The sequence below is a fragment of the Anomaloglossus baeobatrachus genome, unplaced genomic scaffold (genome assembly GCF_048569485.1).
Source record: "Anomaloglossus baeobatrachus isolate aAnoBae1 unplaced genomic scaffold, aAnoBae1.hap1 Scaffold_536, whole genome shotgun sequence".
Classification (NCBI taxonomy): Eukaryota; Metazoa; Chordata; class Amphibia; order Anura; family Aromobatidae; genus Anomaloglossus; species Anomaloglossus baeobatrachus.
In genome coordinates this window covers 183,928-206,690 of record NW_027444733.1, presented here as the reverse complement: position 1 = coordinate 206,690, position 22,763 = coordinate 183,928, and the positions used below count along the sequence as shown (strand labels likewise).

The following is a 22,763-nucleotide window of genomic DNA, read 5'->3' as shown; positions in this document are numbered from 1 at the left end:
AGCCTTTTCAAGGGTTGGCTTGGGTGACAAAATGTCTTGTGTAGGCGTGGGTTTGTCTCCCTCTCGCTCTCTCTCCCTAAGATGTGTCCGGCATAGGCCAGGGTGCCACTCGAGGCCCAAACCAATTCTGGTTATCGCTTCTCGGCCTTTTGGCTAAGATCAAGTGTAGTATCTGTTCTTATCAGTTTAATATCTGATACGTCCCCTATCTGGGGACCATATATTAAATGGATTTTTAGAACAGGGAGATGGAAAAAGAGCTTGCTCTGTCCACTCCACGCATTGACCTGGTATTGCAGTACCTCCAGGAACGGTGCACCCCTTCTTAACCCAGTTTCCAAAAGCAGAACTCAATTCACCTGATTCATATTAGCCCGATTTAATGAATTGGAAGAAAGCATACGTCTTCATATGCACCTCAATTTGGCCCATTCACTTTTCACACTTCCTCCTTTTGTTTTTTATCTTTCACACTTTTGACTTTCTTTATTCATCCAAATAGCAAACTCATTCACCACTCAACCTGACCAACTCGGCTATGTCCCCGTGCTGCAGTTCTCTGTCTTATCTAGATCATTTGCAATTGAATGGAATAGATCCCTTTTGGACAAAGTGGATTCACCTGCTGCTGCAGTGACCACAGGTGTGATAAGATCTAGAATTGGCATCTGGTGCGATCTCTCCGCTTCCACTCCAAAGAAAGTTACCTGTTTATTCCTATCATGCATTGGTTTTTGGGGTTTTCTTTGAGTAATGATGATCTCTTTAGTAGTCTGTTGGCGCCCTCTCCTGGAGGAATAGTTTGCTTGCTCTTGGACATTCTAAAAGAGAGGTCATGATAGACATTGAGCTTCTGAGCTCAATTGGGGACAGTCATGGGTGATGAATGTTTGCAACCTACTGCGAAGCCTCATACCGCAATATAAGGAACGTCAAATACTAAGAAAGGGCGGCCTATGAAAGAATTACTACTTTCAATAAGTACACTTAAACGGCTAATTGGGAATAGAAAAACTGTAAAAAGCCCTCTGAGAAAGCCCCCCTCTAACCTTTGATAGTAAGCTTTTCTGTAGTCTGCCTGTTGATGTATTTTCCGTTTGAACTGTGCACAACATGAAGAGACGGAACACTGGCGGCTTGTCACAATGCCCCCCGATGACATCACAATAGCGCTGCTGCCTAGAAAACAAGCTGCGCAGAAGAAGTTGTTCTTTGGGTGGGAGGGTGGGCTAGTGGAAGGAGGGGGCAATCTCTTTTTTTCCCGGGTGGTAGGGGGATGACAGGAGAAGGGAAGCGGGTGGTGAGAAAGGTACAGAGGGCAGGGTTTGGGGGCTGGGAAGGAAAGGGAAAAGATTAGGGTTTGGGGATGATGAAAGGGCTTTCTACGGGTAAGGATGGCAAAGGGTGGCAGTGACGGAAAGTCAGGCAACCTGTCCTGTCCGTCTTTTTGTATCGTGAATTGGAAAGACTGCAAGGGGGAGGGGAGTTGCTTGCGCCCTAAAGGAGGAGTTATTCAGATTCATTGCAGTGGGCGGCGGCTGCAAAACGCACCATTCTTCTTGTTTTTGCTCTGCAAAGCAGCCTTTCAAGGGTTGGCTTGGGTGACAAAATGTCTTGTGTAGGCGTGGGTTTGTCTCCCTCTCGCTCTCTCTCCCTAAGATGTGTCCGGCATAGGCCAGGGTGCCACTCGAGGCCCAAACCAATTCTGGTTATCGCTTCTCGGCCTTTTGGCTAAGATCAAGTGTAGTATCTGTTCTTATCAGTTTAATATCTGATACGTCCCCTATCTGGGGACCATATATTAAATGGATTTTTAGAACAGGGAGATGGAAAAAGAGCTTGCTCTGTCCACTCCACGCATTGACCTGGTATTGCAGTACCTCCAGGAACGGTGCAACCCCTTCTTAACCCAGTTTCCAAAAGCAGAACTCAATTCACCTGATTCATATTAGCCCGATTTAATGATTGGAAGAAAGCATACGTCTTCATATGCACCTCAATTTGGCCCATTCACTTTTCACACTTCCTCCTTTTGTTTTTTATCTTTCACACTTTTGACTTTCTTTATTCATCCAAATAGCAAACTCATCACCACTCAACCTGACCAACTCGGCTATGTCCCCGTGCTGCAGTTCTCTGTCTTATCTAGATCATTTGCAATTGAATGGAATAGATCCCTTTTGGACAAAGTGGATTCACCTGCTGCTGCAGTGACCACAGGTGTGATAAGATCTAGAATTGGCATCTGTGCGATCTCTCCGCTTCCACTCCAAAGAAAGTTACCTGTTTATTCCTATCATGCATTGGTTTTTGGGGTTTTCTTTGAGTAATGATGATCTCTTTAGTAGTCTGTTGGCGCCCTCTCCTGGAGGAATAGTTTGCTTGCTCTTGGACATTCTAAAAGAGAGGTCATGATAGACATTGAGCTTCTGAGCTCAATTGGGGACAGTCATGGGTGATGAATGTTTGCAACCTACTGCGAAGCCTCATACCGCAATATAAGGAACGTCAAATACTAAGAAAGGGCGGCCTATGAAAGAATTACTACTTTCAATAAGTACACTTAAACGGCTAATTGGGAATAGAAAAACTGTAAAAAGCCCTCTGAGAAAGCCCCCCTCTAACCTTTGATAGTAAGCTTTTCTGTAGTCTGCCTGTTGATGTATTTTCCGTTTGAACTGTGCACAACATGAAGAGACGGAACACTGGCGGCTTGTCACAATGCCCCCCGATGACATCACAATAGCGCTGCTGCCTAGAAAACAAGCTGCGCAGAAGAAGTTGTTCTTTGGGTGGGAGGGTGGGCTAGTGGAAGGAGGGGGCAATCTCTTTTTTTCCCGGGTGGTAGGGGGATGACAGGAGAAGGGAAGCGGGTGGTGAGAAAGGTACAGAGGGCAGGGTTTGGGGGCTGGGAAGGAAAGGGAAAAGATTAGGGTTTGGGGATGATGAAAGGGCTTTCTACGGGTAAGGATGGCAAAGGGTGGCAGTGACGGAAAGTCAGGCAACCTGTCCTGTCCGTCTTTTTGTATCGTGAATTGGAAAGACTGCAAGGGGGAGGGGAGTTGCTTGCGCCCTAAAGGAGGAGTTATTCAGATTCATTGCAGTGGGCGGCGGCTGCAAAACGCACCATTCTTCTTGTTTTTGCTCTGCAAAGCAGCCTTTTCAAGGGTTGGCTTGGGTGACAAAATGTCTTGTGTAGGCGTGGGTTTGTCTCCCTCTCGCTCTCTCTCCCTAAGATGTGTCCGGCATAGGCCAGGGTGCCACTCGAGGCCCAAACCAATTCTGGTTATCGCTTCTCGGCCTTTTGGCTAAGATCAAGTGTAGTATCTGTTCTTATCAGTTTAATATCTGATACGTCCCCTATCTGGGGACCATATATTAAATGGATTTTTAGAACAGGGAGATGGAAAAAGAGCTTGCTCTGTCCACTCCACGCATTGACCTGGTATTGCAGTACCTCCAGGAACGGTGCACCCCTTCTTAACCCAGTTTCCAAAAGCAGAACTCAATTCACCTGATTCATATTAGCCCGATTTAATGAATTGGAAGAAAGCATACGTCTTCATATGCACCTCAATTTGGCCCATTCACTTTTCACACTTCCTCCTTTTGTTTTTTATCTTTCACACTTTTGACTTTCTTTATTCATCCAAATAGCAAACTCATCACCACTCAACCTGACCAACTCGGCTATGTCCCCGTGCTGCAGTTCTCTGTCTTATCTAGATCATTTGCAATTGAATGGAATAGATCCCTTTTGGACAAAGTGGATTCACCTGCTGCTGCAGTGACCACAGGTGTGATAAGATCTAGAATTGGCATCTGGTGCGATCTCTCCGCTTCCACTCCAAAGAAAGTTACCTGTTTATTCCTATCATGCATTGGTTTTTGGGGTTTTCTTTGAGTAATGATGATCTCTTTAGTAGTCTGTTGGCGCCCTCTCCTGGAGGAATAGTTTGCTTGCTCTTGGACATTCTAAAAGAGAGGTCATGATAGACATTGAGCTTCTGAGCTCAATTGGGGACAGTCATGGGTGATGAATGTTTGCAACCTACTGCGAAGCCTCATACCGCAATATAAGGAACGTCAAATACTAAGAAAGGGCGGCCTATGAAAGAATTACTACTTTCAATAAGTACACTTAAACGGCTAATTGGGAATAGAAAAACTGTAAAAAGCCCTCTGAGAAAGCCCCCCTCTAACCTTTGATAGTAAGCTTTTCTGTAGTCTGCCTGTTGATGTATTTTCCGTTTGAACTGTGCACAACATGAAGAGACGGAACACTGGCGGCTTGTCACAATGCCCCCCGATGACATCACAATAGCGCTGCTGCCTAGAAAACAAGCTGCGCAGAAGAAGTTGTTCTTTGGGTGGGAGGGTGGGCTAGTGGAAGGAGGGGGCAATCTCTTTTTTTCCCGGGTGGTAGGGGGATGACAGGAGAAGGGAAGCGGGTGGTGAGAAAGGTACAGAGGGCAGGGTTTGGGGGCTGGGAAGGAAAGGGAAAAGATTAGGGTTTGGGGATGATGAAAGGGCTTTCTACGGGTAAGGATGGCAAAGGGTGGCAGTGACGGAAAGTCAGGCAACCTGTCCTGTCCGTCTTTTTGTATCGTGAATTGGAAAGACTGCAAGGGGGAGGGGAGTTGCTTGCGCCCTAAAGGAGGAGTTATTCAGATTCATTGCAGTGGGCGGCGGCTGCAAAACGCACCATTCTTCTTGTTTTTGCTCTGCAAAGCAGCCTTTTCAAGGGTTGGCTTGGGTGACAAAATGTCTTGTGTAGGCGTGGGTTTGTCTCCCTCTCGCTCTCTCTCCCTAAGATGTGTCCGGCATAGGCCAGGGTGCCACTCGAGGCCCAAACCAATTCTGGTTATCGCTTCTCGGCCTTTTGGCTAAGATCAAGTGTAGTATCTGTTCTTATCAGTTTAATATCTGATACGTCCCCTATCTGGGGACCATATATTAAATGGATTTTTAGAACAGGGAGATGGAAAAAGAGCTTGCTCTGTCCACTCCACGCATTGACCTGGTATTGCAGTACCTCCAGGAACGGTGCACCCCTTCTTAACCCAGTTTCCAAAAGCAGAACTCAATTCACCTGATTCATATTAGCCCGATTTAATGAATTGGAAGAAAGCATACGTCTTCATATGCACCTCAATTTGGCCCATTCACTTTTCACACTTCCTCCTTTTGTTTTTTATCTTTCACACTTTTGACTTTCTTTATTCATCCAAATAGCAAACTCATCACCACTCAACCTGACCAACTCGGCTATGTCCCCGTGCTGCAGTTCTCTGTCTTATCTAGATCATTTGCAATTGAATGGAATAGATCCCTTTTGGACAAAGTGGATTCACCTGCTGCTGCAGTGACCACAGGTGTGATAAGATCTAGAATTGGCATCTGGTGCGATCTCTCCGCTTCCACTCCAAAGAAAGTTACCTGTTTATTCCTATCATGCATTGGTTTTTGGGGTTTTCTTTGAGTAATGATGATCTCTTTAGTAGTCTGTTGGCGCCCTCTCCTGGAGGAATAGTTTGCTTGCTCTTGGACATTCTAAAAGAGAGGTCATGATAGACATTGAGCTTCTGAGCTCAATTGGGGACAGTCATGGGTGATGAATGTTTGCAACCTACTGCGAAGCCTCATACCGCAATATAAGGAACGTCAAATACTAAGAAAGGGCGGCCTATGAAAGAATTACTACTTTCAATAAGTACACTTAAACGGCTAATTGGGAATAGAAAAACTGTAAAAAGCCCTCTGAGAAAGCCCCCCTCTAACCTTTGATAGTAAGCTTTTCTGTAGTCTGCCTGTTGATGTATTTTCCGTTTGAACTGTGCACAACATGAAGAGACGGAACACTGGCGGCTTGTCACAATGCCCCCCGATGACATCACAATAGCGCTGCTGCCTAGAAAACAAGCTGCGCAGAAGAAGTTGTTCTTTGGGTGGGAGGGTGGGCTAGTGGAAGGAGGGGGCAATCTCTTTTTTTCCCGGGTGGTAGGGGGATGACAGGAGAAGGGAAGCGGGTGGTGAGAAAGGTACAGAGGGCAGGGTTTGGGGGCTGGGAAGGAAAGGGAAAAGATTAGGGTTTGGGGATGATGAAAGGGCTTTCTACGGGTAAGGATGGCAAAGGGTGGCAGTGACGGAAAGTCAGGCAACCTGTCCTGTCCGTCTTTTTGTATCGTGAATTGGAAAGACTGCAAGGGGGAGGGGAGTTGCTTGCGCCCTAAAGGAGGAGTTATTCAGATTCATTGCAGTGGGCGGCGGCTGCAAAACGCACCATTCTTCTTGTTTTTGCTCTGCAAAGCAGCCTTTTCAAGGGTTGGCTTGGGTGACAAAATGTCTTGTGTAGGCGTGGGTTTGTCTCCCTCTCGCTCTCTCTCCCTAAGATGTGTCCGGCATAGGCCAGGGTGCCACTCGAGGCCCAAACCAATTCTGGTTATCGCTTCTCGGCCTTTTGGCTAAGATCAAGTGTAGTATCTGTTCTTATCAGTTTAATATCTGATACGTCCCCTATCTGGGGACCATATATTAAATGGATTTTTAGAACAGGGAGATGGAAAAAGAGCTTGCTCTGTCCACTCCACGCATTGACCTGGTATTGCAGTACCTCCAGGAACGGTGCACCCCTTCTTAACCCAGTTTCCAAAAGCAGAACTCAATTCACCTGATTCATATTAGCCCGATTTAATGAATTGGAAGAAAGCATACGTCTTCATATGCACCTCAATTTGGCCCATTCACTTTTCACACTTCCTCCTTTTGTTTTTTATCTTTCACACTTTTGACTTTCTTTATTCATCCAAATAGCAAACTCATCACCACTCAACCTGACCAACTCGGCTATGTCCCCGTGCTGCAGTTCTCTGTCTTATCTAGATCATTTGCAATTGAATGGAATAGATCCCTTTTGGACAAAGTGGATTCACCTGCTGCTGCAGTGACCACAGGTGTGATAAGATCTAGAATTGGCATCTGGTGCGATCTCTCCGCTTCCACTCCAAAGAAAGTTACCTGTTTATTCCTATCATGCATTGGTTTTTGGGGTTTTCTTTGAGTAATGATGATCTCTTTAGTAGTCTGTTGGCGCCCTCTCCTGGAGGAATAGTTTGCTTGCTCTTGGACATTCTAAAAGAGAGGTCATGATAGACATTGAGCTTCTGAGCTCAATTGGGGACAGTCATGGGTGATGAATGTTTGCAACCTACTGCGAAGCCTCATACCGCAATATAAGGAACGTCAAATACTAAGAAAGGGCGGCCTATGAAAGAATTACTACTTTCAATAAGTACACTTAAACGGCTAATTGGGAATAGAAAAACTGTAAAAAGCCCTCTGAGAAAGCCCCCCTCTAACCTTTGATAGTAAGCTTTTCTGTAGTCTGCCTGTTGATGTATTTTCCGTTTGAACTGTGCACAACATGAAGAGACGGAACACTGGCGGCTTGTCACAATGCCCCCCGATGACATCACAATAGCGCTGCTGCCTAGAAAACAAGCTGCGCAGAAGAAGTTGTTCTTTGGGTGGGAGGGTGGGCTAGTGGAAGGAGGGGGCAATCTCTTTTTTTCCCGGGTGGTAGGGGGATGACAGGAGAAGGGAAGCGGGTGGTGAGAAAGGTACAGAGGGCAGGGTTTGGGGGCTGGGAAGGAAAGGGAAAAGATTAGGGTTTGGGGATGATGAAAGGGCTTTCTACGGGTAAGGATGGCAAAGGGTGGCAGTGACGGAAAGTCAGGCAACCTGTCCTGTCCGTCTTTTTGTATCGTGAATTGGAAAGACTGCAAGGGGGAGGGGAGTTGCTTGCGCCCTAAAGGAGGAGTTATTCAGATTCATTGCAGTGGGCGGCGGCTGCAAAACGCACCATTCTTCTTGTTTTTGCTCTGCAAAGCAGCCTTTTCAAGGGTTGGCTTGGGTGACAAAATGTCTTGTGTAGGCGTGGGTTTGTCTCCCTCTCGCTCTCTCTCCCTAAGATGTGTCCGGCATAGGCCAGGGTGCCACTCGAGGCCCAAACCAATTCTGGTTATCGCTTCTCGGCCTTTTGGCTAAGATCAAGTGTAGTATCTGTTCTTATCAGTTTAATATCTGATACGTCCCCTATCTGGGGACCATATATTAAATGGATTTTTAGAACAGGGAGATGGAAAAAGAGCTTGCTCTGTCCACTCCACGCATTGACCTGGTATTGCAGTACCTCCAGGAACGGTGCACCCCTTCTTAACCCAGTTTCCAAAAGCAGAACTCAATTCACCTGATTCATATTAGCCCGATTTAATGAATTGGAAGAAAGCATACGTCTTCATATGCACCTCAATTTGGCCCATTCACTTTTCACACTTCCTCCTTTTGTTTTTTATCTTTCACACTTTTGACTTTCTTTATTCATCCAAATAGCAAACTCATCACCACTCAACCTGACCAACTCGGCTATGTCCCCGTGCTGCAGTTCTCTGTCTTATCTAGATCATTTGCAATTGAATGGAATAGATCCCTTTTGGACAAAGTGGATTCACCTGCTGCTGCAGTGACCACAGGTGTGATAAGATCTAGAATTGGCATCTGGTGCGATCTCTCCGCTTCCACTCCAAAGAAAGTTACCTGTTTATTCCTATCATGCATTGGTTTTTGGGGTTTTCTTTGAGTAATGATGATCTCTTTAGTAGTCTGTTGGCGCCCTCTCCTGGAGGAATAGTTTGCTTGCTCTTGGACATTCTAAAAGAGAGGTCATGATAGACATTGAGCTTCTGAGCTCAATTGGGGACAGTCATGGGTGATGAATGTTTGCAACCTACTGCGAAGCCTCATACCGCAATATAAGGAACGTCAAATACTAAGAAAGGGCGGCCTATGAAAGAATTACTACTTTCAATAAGTACACTTAAACGGCTAATTGGGAATAGAAAAACTGTAAAAAGCCCTCTGAGAAAGCCCCCCTCTAACCTTTGATAGTAAGCTTTTCTGTAGTCTGCCTGTTGATGTATTTTCCGTTTGAACTGTGCACAACATGAAGAGACGGAACACTGGCGGCTTGTCACAATGCCCCCCGATGACATCACAATAGCGCTGCTGCCTAGAAAACAAGCTGCGCAGAAGAAGTTGTTCTTTGGGTGGGAGGGTGGGCTAGTGGAAGGAGGGGGCAATCTCTTTTTTTCCCGGGTGGTAGGGGGATGACAGGAGAAGGGAAGCGGGTGGTGAGAAAGGTACAGAGGGCAGGGTTTGGGGGCTGGGAAGGAAAGGGAAAAGATTAGGGTTTGGGGATGATGAAAGGGCTTTCTACGGGTAAGGATGGCAAAGGGTGGCAGTGACGGAAAGTCAGGCAACCTGTCCTGTCCGTCTTTTTGTATCGTGAATTGGAAAGACTGCAAGGGGGAGGGGAGTTGCTTGCGCCCTAAAGGAGGAGTTATTCAGATTCATTGCAGTGGGCGGCGGCTGCAAAACGCACCATTCTTCTTGTTTTTGCTCTGCAAAGCAGCCTTTTCAAGGGTTGGCTTGGGTGACAAAATGTCTTGTGTAGGCGTGGGTTTGTCTCCCTCTCGCTCTCTCTCCCTAAGATGTGTCCGGCATAGGCCAGGGTGCCACTCGAGGCCCAAACCAATTCTGGTTATCGCTTCTCGGCCTTTTGGCTAAGATCAAGTGTAGTATCTGTTCTTATCAGTTTAATATCTGATACGTCCCCTATCTGGGGACCATATATTAAATGGATTTTTAGAACAGGGAGATGGAAAAAGAGCTTGCTCTGTCCACTCCACGCATTGACCTGGTATTGCAGTACCTCCAGGAACGGTGCACCCCTTCTTAACCCAGTTTCCAAAAGCAGAACTCAATTCACCTGATTCATATTAGCCCGATTTAATGAATTGGAAGAAAGCATACGTCTTCATATGCACCTCAATTTGGCCCATTCACTTTTCACACTTCCTCCTTTTGTTTTTTATCTTTCACACTTTTGACTTTCTTTATTCATCCAAATAGCAAACTCATCACCACTCAACCTGACCAACTCGGCTATGTCCCCGTGCTGCAGTTCTCTGTCTTATCTAGATCATTTGCAATTGAATGGAATAGATCCCTTTTGGACAAAGTGGATTCACCTGCTGCTGCAGTGACCACAGGTGTGATAAGATCTAGAATTGGCATCTGGTGCGATCTCTCCGCTTCCACTCCAAAGAAAGTTACCTGTTTATTCCTATCATGCATTGGTTTTTGGGGTTTTCTTTGAGTAATGATGATCTCTTTAGTAGTCTGTTGGCGCCCTCTCCTGGAGGAATAGTTTGCTTGCTCTTGGACATTCTAAAAGAGAGGTCATGATAGACATTGAGCTTCTGAGCTCAATTGGGGACAGTCATGGGTGATGAATGTTTGCAACCTACTGCGAAGCCTCATACCGCAATATAAGGAACGTCAAATACTAAGAAAGGGCGGCCTATGAAAGAATTACTACTTTCAATAAGTACACTTAAACGGCTAATTGGGAATAGAAAAACTGTAAAAAGCCCTCTGAGAAAGCCCCCCTCTAACCTTTGATAGTAAGCTTTTCTGTAGTCTGCCTGTTGATGTATTTTCCGTTTGAACTGTGCACAACATGAAGAGACGGAACACTGGCGGCTTGTCACAATGCCCCCCGATGACATCACAATAGCGCTGCTGCCTAGAAAACAAGCTGCGCAGAAGAAGTTGTTCTTTGGGTGGGAGGGTGGGCTAGTGGAAGGAGGGGGCAATCTCTTTTTTTCCCGGGTGGTAGGGGGATGACAGGAGAAGGGAAGCGGGTGGTGAGAAAGGTACAGAGGGCAGGGTTTGGGGGCTGGGAAGGAAAGGGAAAAGATTAGGGTTTGGGGATGATGAAAGGGCTTTCTACGGGTAAGGATGGCAAAGGGTGGCAGTGACGGAAAGTCAGGCAACCTGTCCTGTCCGTCTTTTTGTATCGTGAATTGGAAAGACTGCAAGGGGGAGGGGAGTTGCTTGCGCCCTAAAGGAGGAGTTATTCAGATTCATTGCAGTGGGCGGCGGCTGCAAAACGCACCATTCTTCTTGTTTTTGCTCTGCAAAGCAGCCTTTTCAAGGGTTGGCTTGGGTGACAAAATGTCTTGTGTAGGCGTGGGTTTGTCTCCCTCTCGCTCTCTCTCCCTAAGATGTGTCCGGCATAGGCCAGGGTGCCACTCGAGGCCCAAACCAATTCTGGTTATCGCTTCTCGGCCTTTTGGCTAAGATCAAGTGTAGTATCTGTTCTTATCAGTTTAATATCTGATACGTCCCCTATCTGGGGACCATATATTAAATGGATTTTTAGAACAGGGAGATGGAAAAAGAGCTTGCTCTGTCCACTCCACGCATTGACCTGGTATTGCAGTACCTCCAGGAACGGTGCACCCCTTCTTAACCCAGTTTCCAAAAGCAGAACTCAATTCACCTGATTCATATTAGCCCGATTTAATGAATTGGAAGAAAGCATACGTCTTCATATGCACCTCAATTTGGCCCATTCACTTTTCACACTTCCTCCTTTTGTTTTTTATCTTTCACACTTTTGACTTTCTTTATTCATCCAAATAGCAAACTCATCACCACTCAACCTGACCAACTCGGCTATGTCCCCGTGCTGCAGTTCTCTGTCTTATCTAGATCATTTGCAATTGAATGGAATAGATCCCTTTTGGACAAAGTGGATTCACCTGCTGCTGCAGTGACCACAGGTGTGATAAGATCTAGAATTGGCATCTGGTGCGATCTCTCCGCTTCCACTCCAAAGAAAGTTACCTGTTTATTCCTATCATGCATTGGTTTTTGGGGTTTTCTTTGAGTAATGATGATCTCTTTAGTAGTCTGTTGGCGCCCTCTCCTGGAGGAATAGTTTGCTTGCTCTTGGACATTCTAAAAGAGAGGTCATGATAGACATTGAGCTTCTGAGCTCAATTGGGGACAGTCATGGGTGATGAATGTTTGCAACCTACTGCGAAGCCTCATACCGCAATATAAGGAACGTCAAATACTAAGAAAGGGCGGCCTATGAAAGAATTACTACTTTCAATAAGTACACTTAAACGGCTAATTGGGAATAGAAAAACTGTAAAAAGCCCTCTGAGAAAGCCCCCCTCTAACCTTTGATAGTAAGCTTTTCTGTAGTCTGCCTGTTGATGTATTTTCCGTTTGAACTGTGCACAACATGAAGAGACGGAACACTGGCGGCTTGTCACAATGCCCCCCGATGACATCACAATAGCGCTGCTGCCTAGAAAACAAGCTGCGCAGAAGAAGTTGTTCTTTGGGTGGGAGGGTGGGCTAGTGGAAGGAGGGGGCAATCTCTTTTTTTCCCGGGTGGTAGGGGGATGACAGGAGAAGGGAAGCGGGTGGTGAGAAAGGTACAGAGGGCAGGGTTTGGGGGCTGGGAAGGAAAGGGAAAAGATTAGGGTTTGGGGATGATGAAAGGGCTTTCTACGGGTAAGGATGGCAAAGGGTGGCAGTGACGGAAAGTCAGGCAACCTGTCCTGTCCGTCTTTTTGTATCGTGAATTGGAAAGACTGCAAGGGGGAGGGGAGTTGCTTGCGCCCTAAAGGAGGAGTTATTCAGATTCATTGCAGTGGGCGGCGGCTGCAAAACGCACCATTCTTCTTGTTTTTGCTCTGCAAAGCAGCCTTTTCAAGGGTTGGCTTGGGTGACAAAATGTCTTGTGTAGGCGTGGGTTTGTCTCCCTCTCGCTCTCTCTCCCTAAGATGTGTCCGGCATAGGCCAGGGTGCCACTCGAGGCCCAAACCAATTCTGGTTATCGCTTCTCGGCCTTTTGGCTAAGATCAAGTGTAGTATCTGTTCTTATCAGTTTAATATCTGATACGTCCCCTATCTGGGGACCATATATTAAATGGATTTTTAGAACAGGGAGATGGAAAAAGAGCTTGCTCTGTCCACTCCACGCATTGACCTGGTATTGCAGTACCTCCAGGAACGGTGCACCCCTTCTTAACCCAGTTTCCAAAAGCAGAACTCAATTCACCTGATTCATATTAGCCCGATTTAATGAATTGGAAGAAAGCATACGTCTTCATATGCACCTCAATTTGGCCCATTCACTTTTCACACTTCCTCCTTTTGTTTTTTATCTTTCACACTTTTGACTTTCTTTATTCATCCAAATAGCAAACTCATCACCACTCAACCTGACCAACTCGGCTATGTCCCCGTGCTGCAGTTCTCTGTCTTATCTAGATCATTTGCAATTGAATGGAATAGATCCCTTTTGGACAAAGTGGATTCACCTGCTGCTGCAGTGACCACAGGTGTGATAAGATCTAGAATTGGCATCTGGTGCGATCTCTCCGCTTCCACTCCAAAGAAAGTTACCTGTTTATTCCTATCATGCATTGGTTTTTGGGGTTTTCTTTGAGTAATGATGATCTCTTTAGTAGTCTGTTGGCGCCCTCTCCTGGAGGAATAGTTTGCTTGCTCTTGGACATTCTAAAAGAGAGGTCATGATAGACATTGAGCTTCTGAGCTCAATTGGGGACAGTCATGGGTGATGAATGTTTGCAACCTACTGCGAAGCCTCATACCGCAATATAAGGAACGTCAAATACTAAGAAAGGGCGGCCTATGAAAGAATTACTACTTTCAATAAGTACACTTAAACGGCTAATTGGGAATAGAAAAACTGTAAAAAGCCCTCTGAGAAAGCCCCCCTCTAACCTTTGATAGTAAGCTTTTCTGTAGTCTGCCTGTTGATGTATTTTCCGTTTGAACTGTGCACAACATGAAGAGACGGAACACTGGCGGCTTGTCACAATGCCCCCCGATGACATCACAATAGCGCTGCTGCCTAGAAAACAAGCTGCGCAGAAGAAGTTGTTCTTTGGGTGGGAGGGTGGGCTAGTGGAAGGAGGGGGCAATCTCTTTTTTTCCCGGGTGGTAGGGGGATGACAGGAGAAGGGAAGCGGGTGGTGAGAAAGGTACAGAGGGCAGGGTTTGGGGGCTGGGAAGGAAAGGGAAAAGATTAGGGTTTGGGGATGATGAAAGGGCTTTCTACGGGTAAGGATGGCAAAGGGTGGCAGTGACGGAAAGTCAGGCAACCTGTCCTGTCCGTCTTTTTGTATCGTGAATTGGAAAGACTGCAAGGGGGAGGGGAGTTGCTTGCGCCCTAAAGGAGGAGTTATTCAGATTCATTGCAGTGGGCGGCGGCTGCAAAACGCACCATTCTTCTTGTTTTTGCTCTGCAAAGCAGCCTTTTCAAGGGTTGGCTTGGGTGACAAAATGTCTTGTGTAGGCGTGGGTTTGTCTCCCTCTCGCTCTCTCTCCCTAAGATGTGTCCGGCATAGGCCAGGGTGCCACTCGAGGCCCAAACCAATTCTGGTTATCGCTTCTCGGCCTTTTGGCTAAGATCAAGTGTAGTATCTGTTCTTATCAGTTTAATATCTGATACGTCCCCTATCTGGGGACCATATATTAAATGGATTTTTAGAACAGGGAGATGGAAAAAGAGCTTGCTCTGTCCACTCCACGCATTGACCTGGTATTGCAGTACCTCCAGGAACGGTGCACCCCTTCTTAACCCAGTTTCCAAAAGCAGAACTCAATTCACCTGATTCATATTAGCCCGATTTAATGAATTGGAAGAAAGCATACGTCTTCATATGCACCTCAATTTGGCCCATTCACTTTTCACACTTCCTCCTTTTGTTTTTTATCTTTCACACTTTTGACTTTCTTTATTCATCCAAATAGCAAACTCATCACCACTCAACCTGACCAACTCGGCTATGTCCCCGTGCTGCAGTTCTCTGTCTTATCTAGATCATTTGCAATTGAATGGAATAGATCCCTTTTGGACAAAGTGGATTCACCTGCTGCTGCAGTGACCACAGGTGTGATAAGATCTAGAATTGGCATCTGGTGCGATCTCTCCGCTTCCACTCCAAAGAAAGTTACCTGTTTATTCCTATCATGCATTGGTTTTTGGGGTTTTCTTTGAGTAATGATGATCTCTTTAGTAGTCTGTTGGCGCCCTCTCCTGGAGGAATAGTTTGCTTGCTCTTGGACATTCTAAAAGAGAGGTCATGATAGACATTGAGCTTCTGAGCTCAATTGGGGACAGTCATGGGTGATGAATGTTTGCAACCTACTGCGAAGCCTCATACCGCAATATAAGGAACGTCAAATACTAAGAAAGGGCGGCCTATGAAAGAATTACTACTTTCAATAAGTACACTTAAACGGCTAATTGGGAATAGAAAAACTGTAAAAAGCCCTCTGAGAAAGCCCCCCTCTAACCTTTGATAGTAAGCTTTTCTGTAGTCTGCCTGTTGATGTATTTTCCGTTTGAACTGTGCACAACATGAAGAGACGGAACACTGGCGGCTTGTCACAATGCCCCCCGATGACATCACAATAGCGCTGCTGCCTAGAAAACAAGCTGCGCAGAAGAAGTTGTTCTTTGGGTGGGAGGGTGGGCTAGTGGAAGGAGGGGGCAATCTCTTTTTTTCCCGGGTGGTAGGGGGATGACAGGAGAAGGGAAGCGGGTGGTGAGAAAGGTACAGAGGGCAGGGTTTGGGGGCTGGGAAGGAAAGGGAAAAGATTAGGGTTTGGGGATGATGAAAGGGCTTTCTACGGGTAAGGATGGCAAAGGGTGGCAGTGACGGAAAGTCAGGCAACCTGTCCTGTCCGTCTTTTTGTATCGTGAATTGGAAAGACTGCAAGGGGGAGGGGAGTTGCTTGCACCCTAAAGGAGGAGTTATTCAGATTCATTGCAGTGGGCGGCGGCTGCAAAACGCACCATTCTTCTTGTTTTTGCTCTGCAAAGCAGCCTTTTCAAGGGTTGGCTTGGGTGACAAAATGTCTTGTGTAGGCGTGGGTTTGTCTCCCTCTCGCTCTCTCTCCCTAAGATGTGTCCGGCATAGGCCAGGGTGCCACTCGAGGCCCAAACCAATTCTGGTTATCGCTTCTCGGCCTTTTGGCTAAGATCAAGTGTAGTATCTGTTCTTATCAGTTTAATATCTGATACGTCCCCTATCTGGGGACCATATATTAAATGGATTTTTAGAACAGGGAGATGGAAAAAGAGCTTGCTCTGTCCACTCCACGCATTGACCTGGTATTGCAGTACCTCCAGGAACGGTGCACCCCTTCTTAACCCAGTTTCCAAAAGCAGAACTCAATTCACCTGATTCATATTAGCCCGATTTAATGAATTGGAAGAAAGCATACGTCTTCATATGCACCTCAATTTGGCCCATTCACTTTTCACACTTCCTCCTTTTGTTTTTTATCTTTCACACTTTTGACTTTCTTTATTCATCCAAATAGCAAACTCATCACCACTCAACCTGACCAACTCGGCTATGTCCCCGTGCTGCAGTTCTCTGTCTTATCTAGATCATTTGCAATTGAATGGAATAGATCCCTTTTGGACAAAGTGGATTCACCTGCTGCTGCAGTGACCACAGGTGTGATAAGATCTAGAATTGGCATCTGGTGCGATCTCTCCGCTTCCACTCCAAAGAAAGTTACCTGTTTATTCCTATCATGCATTGGTTTTTGGGGTTTTCTTTGAGTAATGATGATCTCTTTAGTAGTCTGTTGGCGCCCTCTCCTGGAGGAATAGTTTGCTTGCTCTTGGACATTCTAAAAGAGAGGTCATGATAGACATTGAGCTTCTGAGCTCAATTGGGGACAGTCATGGGTGATGAATGTTTGCAACCTACTGCGAAGCCTCATACCGCAATATAAGGAACGTCAAATACTAAGAAAGGGCGGCCTATGAAAGAATTACTACTTTCAATAAGTACACTTAAACGGCTAATTGGGAATAGAAAAACTGTAAAAAGCCCTCTGAGAAAGCCCCCCTCTAACCTTTGATAGTAAGCTTTTCTGTAGTCTGCCTGTTGATGTATTTTCCGTTTGAACTGTGCACAACATGAAGAGACGGAACACTGGCGGCTTGTCACAATGCCCCCCGATGACATCACAATAGCGCTGCTGCCTAGAAAACAAGCTGCGCAGAAGAAGTTGTTCTTTGGGTGGGAGGGTGGGCTAGTGGAAGGAGGGGGCAATCTCTTTTTTTCCCGGGTGGTAGGGGGATGACAGGAGAAGGGAAGCGGGTGGTGAGAAAGGTACAGAGGGCAGGGTTTGGGGGCTGGGAAGGAAAGGGAAAAGATTAGGGTTTGGGGATGATGAAAGGGCTTTCTACGGGTAAGGATGGCAAAGGGTGGCAGTGACGGAAAGTCAGGCAACCTGTCCTGTCCGTCTTTTTGTATCGTGAATTGGAAAGACTGCAAGGGGGAGGGGAGTTGCTTGCGCCCTAAAGGAGGAGTTATTCAGATTCATTGCAGTGGGCGGCGGCTGCAAAACGCACCATTCTTCTTGTTTTTGCTCTGCAAAGCAGCCTTTTCAAGGGTTGGCTTGGGTGACAAAATGTCTTGTGTAGGCGTGGGTTTGTCTCCCTCTCGCTCTCTCTCCCTAAGATGTGTCCGGCATAGGCCAGGGTGCCACTCGAGGCCCAAACCAATTCTGGTTATCGCTTCTCGGCCTTTTGGCTAAGATCAAGTGTAGTATCTGTTCTTATCAGTTTAATATCTGATACGTCCCCTATCTGGGGACCATATATTAAATGGATTTTTAGAACAGGGAGATGGAAAAAGAGCTTGCTCTGTCCACTCCACGCATTGACCTGGTATTGCAGTACCTCCAGGAACGGTGCACCCCTTCTTAACCCAGTTTCCAAAAGCAGAACTCAATTCACCTGATTCATATTAGCCCGATTTAATGAATTGGAAGAAAGCATACGTCTTCATATGCACCTCAATTTGGCCCATTCACTTTTCACACTTCCTCCTTTTGTTTTTTATCTTTCACACTTTTGACTTTCTTTATTCATCCAAATAGCAAACTCATCACCACTCAACCTGACCAACTCGGCTATGTCCCCGTGCTGCAGTTCTCTGTCTTATCTAGATCATTTGCAATTGAATGGAATAGATCCCTTTTGGACAAAGTGGATTCACCTGCTGCTGCAGTGACCACAGGTGTGATAAGATCTAGAATTGGCATCTGGTGCGATCTCTCCGCTTCCACTCCAAAGAAAGTTACCTGTTTATTCCTATCATGCATTGGTTTTTGGGGTTTTCTTTGAGTAATGATGATCTCTTTAGTAGTCTGTTGGCGCCCTCTCCTGGAGGAATAGTTTGCTTGCTCTTGGACATTCTAAAAGAGAGGTCATGATAGACATTGAGCTTCTGAGCTCAATTGGGGACAGTCATGGGTGATGAATGTTTGCAACCTACTGCGAAGCCTCATACCGCAATATAAGGAACGTCAAATACTAAGAAAGGGCGGCCTATGAAAGAATTACTACTTTCAATAAGTACACTTAAACGGCTAATTGGGAATAGAAAAACTGTAAAAAGCCCTCTGAGAAAGCCCCCCTCTAACCTTTGATAGTAAGCTTTTCTGTAGTCTGCCTGTTGATGTATTTTCCGTTTGAACTGTGCACAACATGAAGAGACGGAACACTGGCGGCTTGTCACAATGCCCCCCGATGACATCACAATAGCGCTGCTGCCTAGAAAACAAGCTGCGCAGAAGAAGTTGTTCTTTGGGTGGGAGGGTGGGCTAGTGGAAGGAGGGGGCAATCTCTTTTTTTCCCGGGTGGTAGGGGGATGACAGGAGAAGGGAAGCGGGTGGTGAGAAAGGTACAGAGGGCAGGGTTTGGGGGCTGGGAAGGAAAGGGAAAAGATTAGGGTTTGGGGATGATGAAAGGGCTTTCTACGGGTAAGGATGGCAAAGGGTGGCAGTGACGGAAAGTCAGGCAACCTGTCCTGTCCGTCTTTTTGTATCGTGAATTGGAAAGACTGCAAGGGGGAGGGGAGTTGCTTGCGCCCTAAAGGAGGAGTTATTCAGATTCATTGCAGTGGGCGGCGGCTGCAAAACGCACCATTCTTCTTGTTTTTGCTCTGCAAAGCAGCCTTTTCAAGGGTTGGCTTGGGTGACAAAATGTCTTGTGTAGGCGTGGGTTTGTCTCCCTCTCGCTCTCTCTCCCTAAGATGTGTCCGGCATAGGCCAGGGTGCCACTCGAGGCCCAAACCAATTCTGGTTATCGCTTCTCGGCCTTTTGGCTAAGATCAAGTGTAGTATCTGTTCTTATCAGTTTAATATCTGATACGTCCCCTATCTGGGGACCATATATTAAATGGATTTTTAGAACAGGGAGATGGAAAAAGAGCTTGCTCTGTCCACTCCACGCATTGACCTGGTATTGCAGTACCTCCAGGAACGGTGCACCCCTTCTTAACCCAGTTTCCAAAAGCAGAACTCAATTCACCTGATTCATATTAGCCCGATTTAATGAATTGGAAGAAAGCATACGTCTTCATATGCACCTCAATTTGGCCCATTCACTTTTCACACTTCCTCCTTTTGTTTTTTATCTTTCACACTTTTGACTTTCTTTATTCATCCAAATAGCAAACTCATCACCACTCAACCTGACCAACTCGGCTATGTCCCCGTGCTGCAGTTCTCTGTCTTATCTAGATCATTTGCAATTGAATGGAATAGATCCCTTTTGGACAAAGTGGATTCACCTGCTGCTGCAGTGACCACAGGTGTGATAAGATCTAGAATTGGCATCTGGTGCGATCTCTCCGCTTCCACTCCAAAGAAAGTTACCTGTTTATTCCTATCATGCATTGGTTTTTGGGGTTTTCTTTGAGTAATGATGATCTCTTTAGTAGTCTGTTGGCGCCCTCTCCTGGAGGAATAGTTTGCTTGCTCTTGGACATTCTAAAAGAGAGGTCATGATAGACATTGAGCTTCTGAGCTCAATTGGGGACAGTCATGGGTGATGAATGTTTGCAACCTACTGCGAAGCCTCATACCGCAATATAAGGAACGTCAAATACTAAGAAAGGGCGGCCTATGAAAGAATTACTACTTTCAATAAGTACACTTAAACGGCTAATTGGGAATAGAAAAACTGTAAAAAGCCCTCTGAGAAAGCCCCCCTCTAACCTTTGATAGTAAGCTTTTCTGTAGTCTGCCTGTTGATGTATTTTCCGTTTGAACTGTGCACAACATGAAGAGACGGAACACTGGCGGCTTGTCACAATGCCCCCCGATGACATCACAATAGCGCTGCTGCCTAGAAAACAAGCTGCGCAGAAGAAGTTGTTCTTTGGGTGGGAGGGTGGGCTAGTGGAAGGAGGGGGCAATCTCTTTTTTTCCCGGGTGGTAGGGGGATGACAGGAGAAGGGAAGCGGGTGGTGAGAAAGGTACAGAGGGCAGGGTTTGGGGGCTGGGAAGGAAAGGGAAAAGATTAGGGTTTGGGGATGATGAAAGGGCTTTCTACGGGTAAGGATGGCAAAGGGTGGCAGTGACGGAAAGTCAGGCAACCTGTCCTGTCCGTCTTTTTGTATCGTGAATTGGAAAGACTGCAAGGGGGAGGGGAGTTGCTTGCGCCCTAAAGGAGGAGTTATTCAGATTCATTGCAGTGGGCGGCGGCTGCAAAACGCACCATTCTTCTTGTTTTTGCTCTGCAAAGCAGCCTTTTCAAGGGTTGGCTTGGGTGACAAAATGTCTTGTGTAGGCGTGGGTTTGTCTCCCTCTCGCTCTCTCTCCCTAAGATGTGTCCGGCATAGGCCAGGGTGCCACTCGAGGCCCAAACCAATTCTGGTTATCGCTTCTCGGCCTTTTGGCTAAGATCAAGTGTAGTATCTGTTCTTATCAGTTTAATATCTGATACGTCCCCTATCTGGGGACCATATATTAAATGGATTTTTAGAACAGGGAGATGGAAAAAGAGCTTGCTCTGTCCACTCCACGCATTGACCTGGTATTGCAGTACCTCCAGGAACGGTGCACCCCTTCTTAACCCAGTTTCCAAAAGCAGAACTCAATTCACCTGATTCATATTAGCCCGATTTAATGAATTGGAAGAAAGCATACGTCTTCATATGCACCTCAATTTGGCCCATTCACTTTTCACACTTCCTCCTTTTGTTTTTTATCTTTCACACTTTTGACTTTCTTTATTCATCCAAATAGCAAACTCATCACCACTCAACCTGACCAACTCGGCTATGTCCCCGTGCTGCAGTTCTCTGTCTTATCTAGATCATTTGCAATTGAATGGAATAGATCCCTTTTGGACAAAGTGGATTCACCTGCTGCTGCAGTGACCACAGGTGTGATAAGATCTAGAATTGGCATCTGGTGCGATCTCTCCGCTTCCACTCCAAAGAAAGTTACCTGTTTATTCCTATCATGCATTGGTTTTTGGGGTTTTCTTTGAGTAATGATGATCTCTTTAGTAGTCTGTTGGCGCCCTCTCCTGGAGGAATAGTTTGCTTGCTCTTGGACATTCTAAAAGAGAGGTCATGATAGACATTGAGCTTCTGAGCTCAATTGGGGACAGTCATGGGTGATGAATGTTTGCAACCTACTGCGAAGCCTCATACCGCAATATAAGGAACGTCAAATACTAAGAAAGGGCGGCCTATGAAAGAATTACTACTTTCAATAAGTACACTTAAACGGCTAATTGGGAATAGAAAAACTGTAAAAAGCCCTCTGAGAAAGCCCCCCTCTAACCTTTGATAGTAAGCTTTTCTGTAGTCTGCCTGTTGATGTATTTTCCGTTTGAACTGTGCACAACATGAAGAGACGGAACACTGGCGGCTTGTCACAATGCCCCCCGATGACATCACAATAGCGCTGCTGCCTAGAAAACAAGCTGCGCAGAAGAAGTTGTTCTTTGGGTGGGAGGGTGGGCTAGTGGAAGGAGGGGGCAATCTCTTTTTTTCCCGGGTGGTAGGGGGATGACAGGAGAAGGGAAGCGGGTGGTGAGAAAGGTACAGAGGGCAGGGTTTGGGGGCTGGGAAGGAAAGGGAAAAGATTAGGGTTTGGGGATGATGAAAGGGCTTTCTACGGGTAAGGATGGCAAAGGGTGGCAGTGACGGAAAGTCAGGCAACCTGTCCTGTCCGTCTTTTTGTATCGTGAATTGGAAAGACTGCAAGGGGGAGGGGAGTTGCTTGCGCCCTAAAGGAGGAGTTATTCAGATTCATTGCAGTGGGCGGCGGCTGCAAAACGCACCATTCTTCTTGTTTTTGCTCTGCAAAGCAGCCTTTTCAAGGGTTGGCTTGGGTGACAAAATGTCTTGTGTAGGCGTGGGTTTGTCTCCCTCTCGCTCTCTCTCCCTAAGATGTGTCCGGCATAGGCCAGGGTGCCACTCGAGGCCCAAACCAATTCTGGTTATCGCTTCTCGGCCTTTTGGCTAAGATCAAGTGTAGTATCTGTTCTTATCAGTTTAATATCTGATACGTCCCCTATCTGGGGACCATATATTAAATGGATTTTTAGAACAGGGAGATGGAAAAAGAGCTTGCTCTGTCCACTCCACGCATTGACCTGGTATTGCAGTACCTCCAGGAACGGTGCACCCCTTCTTAACCCAGTTTCCAAAAGCAGAACTCAATTCACCTGATTCATATTAGCCCGATTTAATGAATTGGAAGAAAGCATACGTCTTCATATGCACCTCAATTTGGCCCATTCACTTTTCACACTTCCTCCTTTTGTTTTTTATCTTTCACACTTTTGACTTTCTTTATTCATCCAAATAGCAAACTCATCACCACTCAACCTGACCAACTCGGCTATGTCCCCGTGCTGCAGTTCTCTGTCTTATCTAGATCATTTGCAATTGAATGGAATAGATCCCTTTTGGACAAAGTGGATTCACCTGCTGCTGCAGTGACCACAGGTGTGATAAGATCTAGAATTGGCATCTGGT

The 22,763-nt window shown here is 46.2% G+C and overlaps 15 non-coding genes across 15 annotated transcripts; all 15 read left to right on the top strand.

The window, feature by feature from the left end:
• Positions 1-133: 133 nt before the first annotated feature.
• On the top strand, positions 134-324 carry LOC142283355 (U2 spliceosomal RNA). The gene has a single exon (XR_012745024.1). It is a non-coding gene; the product is annotated as a U2 spliceosomal RNA (small nuclear RNA).
• Positions 325-1,711: 1,387 nt separating this feature from the next.
• On the top strand, positions 1,712-1,902 carry LOC142283357 (U2 spliceosomal RNA). Its single transcript, XR_012745026.1, has one exon. It is a non-coding gene; the product is annotated as a U2 spliceosomal RNA (small nuclear RNA).
• A 1,386-nt stretch (positions 1,903-3,288) lies between these two features.
• Positions 3,289-3,479, top strand: LOC142283354 (U2 spliceosomal RNA). The gene has a single exon (XR_012745023.1). It is a non-coding gene; the product is annotated as a U2 spliceosomal RNA (small nuclear RNA).
• A 1,387-nt stretch (positions 3,480-4,866) lies between these two features.
• LOC142283352 (U2 spliceosomal RNA) lies at positions 4,867-5,057 on the top strand. Its single transcript, XR_012745021.1, has one exon. It is a non-coding gene; the product is annotated as a U2 spliceosomal RNA (small nuclear RNA).
• Positions 5,058-6,444: 1,387 nt separating this feature from the next.
• LOC142283351 (U2 spliceosomal RNA) lies at positions 6,445-6,635 on the top strand. The gene has a single exon (XR_012745020.1). It is a non-coding gene; the product is annotated as a U2 spliceosomal RNA (small nuclear RNA).
• Positions 6,636-8,022: 1,387 nt separating this feature from the next.
• Positions 8,023-8,213, top strand: LOC142283350 (U2 spliceosomal RNA). Its single transcript, XR_012745019.1, has one exon. It is a non-coding gene; the product is annotated as a U2 spliceosomal RNA (small nuclear RNA).
• Positions 8,214-9,600: 1,387 nt separating this feature from the next.
• Positions 9,601-9,791, top strand: LOC142283348 (U2 spliceosomal RNA). The gene has a single exon (XR_012745018.1). It is a non-coding gene; the product is annotated as a U2 spliceosomal RNA (small nuclear RNA).
• Positions 9,792-11,178: 1,387 nt separating this feature from the next.
• LOC142283347 (U2 spliceosomal RNA) lies at positions 11,179-11,369 on the top strand. The gene has a single exon (XR_012745017.1). It is a non-coding gene; the product is annotated as a U2 spliceosomal RNA (small nuclear RNA).
• A 1,387-nt stretch (positions 11,370-12,756) lies between these two features.
• On the top strand, positions 12,757-12,947 carry LOC142283346 (U2 spliceosomal RNA). The gene has a single exon (XR_012745016.1). It is a non-coding gene; the product is annotated as a U2 spliceosomal RNA (small nuclear RNA).
• A 1,387-nt stretch (positions 12,948-14,334) lies between these two features.
• Positions 14,335-14,525, top strand: LOC142283345 (U2 spliceosomal RNA). The gene has a single exon (XR_012745015.1). It is a non-coding gene; the product is annotated as a U2 spliceosomal RNA (small nuclear RNA).
• Positions 14,526-15,912: 1,387 nt separating this feature from the next.
• On the top strand, positions 15,913-16,103 carry LOC142283344 (U2 spliceosomal RNA). Its single transcript, XR_012745014.1, has one exon. It is a non-coding gene; the product is annotated as a U2 spliceosomal RNA (small nuclear RNA).
• Positions 16,104-17,490: 1,387 nt separating this feature from the next.
• LOC142283343 (U2 spliceosomal RNA) lies at positions 17,491-17,681 on the top strand. Its single transcript, XR_012745013.1, has one exon. It is a non-coding gene; the product is annotated as a U2 spliceosomal RNA (small nuclear RNA).
• Positions 17,682-19,068: 1,387 nt separating this feature from the next.
• On the top strand, positions 19,069-19,259 carry LOC142283342 (U2 spliceosomal RNA). The gene has a single exon (XR_012745012.1). It is a non-coding gene; the product is annotated as a U2 spliceosomal RNA (small nuclear RNA).
• A 1,387-nt stretch (positions 19,260-20,646) lies between these two features.
• Positions 20,647-20,837, top strand: LOC142283340 (U2 spliceosomal RNA). Its single transcript, XR_012745010.1, has one exon. It is a non-coding gene; the product is annotated as a U2 spliceosomal RNA (small nuclear RNA).
• Positions 20,838-22,224: 1,387 nt separating this feature from the next.
• On the top strand, positions 22,225-22,415 carry LOC142283339 (U2 spliceosomal RNA). The gene has a single exon (XR_012745009.1). It is a non-coding gene; the product is annotated as a U2 spliceosomal RNA (small nuclear RNA).
• The last annotated feature ends 348 nt before the right edge of the window (positions 22,416-22,763 follow it).